The sequence below is a fragment of the Cygnus atratus genome, chromosome 2, assembly GCF_013377495.2.
Source record: "Cygnus atratus isolate AKBS03 ecotype Queensland, Australia chromosome 2, CAtr_DNAZoo_HiC_assembly, whole genome shotgun sequence".
NCBI classification, from domain to species: domain Eukaryota; kingdom Metazoa; phylum Chordata; class Aves; order Anseriformes; family Anatidae; genus Cygnus; species Cygnus atratus.
Window position 1 is genome coordinate 129,526,415 of NC_066363.1, and position 1,604 is coordinate 129,528,018.

The window sequence follows — 1,604 nt, forward strand, 5'->3', positions numbered from 1 at the left end:
GACAGAAACAATAGGAAGTGTTTGTGAGCAGGTGTAAATTTCGGGACAAATTTCTCTGTAGAAAAGACTTGTCACAAAACAGTATGGTATTTGCAGAAAAACATGAATATGCTCCAGTATTCACGACTGGTCTCCTACCCTGAGGTTGTTATACTGTCAGTAGCTACTGAGCTCCCAGACTTGCCAACCAAAATTCAGAAACCTGTTTGTTTTTCTTTTTCCTGACTTGCCAAGTTATTTCCTAGTTTTCAGTGTGAGAGGATAGGTCACAAGTTAAAGCAGTGGCTGGGAGTACGTCCCATGTAAGCAAAAGCTGTTCTCAGCAGTTGTCCATGTTAGCTTTCTGCAGCTGCACAAAGTCCTGCCATGGCATGCTAGGATTCAGGCTCCCATCAACCCAGTCTCTCCAGCAGAAACGTAAGACAAGCACAGGGGTGATTTAGGGAGCTTCCCATGTGACTGTACCAGACCAGAAAGCAGGCTTCACTACTTGGGCCTGGGAGGTAATTCAGCTTAGCTGTACCTTATTAATGCTGCAAAGAAGTGTGTTTAAGTTCAAGATTTCTTTCCAGTTGCACCAAATGATTGTGGTACACAGTTCTAACAGGGGGTAATTCAAGACATCCACAGAGGTTTTGGAATACAGGAGGTTCCTTCCTCCCTGTCTAACTTCAACATTCAATATGTTTAAAAATGTCTTGAGCTATTATTTTACAATGTGAGGATATAGAGGCAGTTTCATTTTATATATCTGTCTCAGAAATATTCCAAGTAGGTGCTATGGTAATAGAATACTGTGGTAAAAGGGCAATCACAGTATAATCCCATCAGTGGTGTTTTTATCATATCTGTTTAAAATAAGACTCTTGAAACTTATTGTAGCAGTATGTTGTTCACAGTACTGGCATATTTCTGAATTTGTGAGGCACACAGTTTCTTGTAAATGTTAGATTCTCTCCTCTCCTATGTAAATAGCTCTAGTGGGTGACCGAAGCCAGAAGCTAAGCATCCACACAGACACTCACTCAATTCGTCTGGGAGGAAGAGGGAAGGAATAGGAAAAGCAAAAGTGAGAACACTTGTTGGTTGAGATAAAAAGTTTAGTTAGTGATGGAAAAAGGAAAACAACAACAACGACCAAAAAAAAAAAAAAGCAAAAGCACTATGTAAGTCACTCAGCACCTTTCCCAATCAGACCAATACCCAGCTAATGTCTGAATAATGACTACTTTGGAAGATCAAATTCCCAGTTTTCATTGGTGAGCATTGATGTTATATGGTATCAAAATTCCATTTAGGCAGCTCAGGTCAGCTGTTATGCCTGTTTCCCCTCCAAACATCTTTCGTGTCCCCAGCCTACTTGCTGTGGGCACAGAGCGAGAAACAGAGAAGGCCTCAATACTGTGCAAGCCCTGTTCAGCAACAGCCAAAATAGTATCAACACTGTGTCAGTCACAAATTTAAAACACAGCACCATACAGACTGCTACAGAGAAAGTTAGAATCATTTATTTTCATTTAGGTTGGAAAAGACCTCTAAGATCAAGTCCAACCATTCACCTAACACTGCCAAGTCTACCACTAAGCCATGTCCCTAAGCACCAC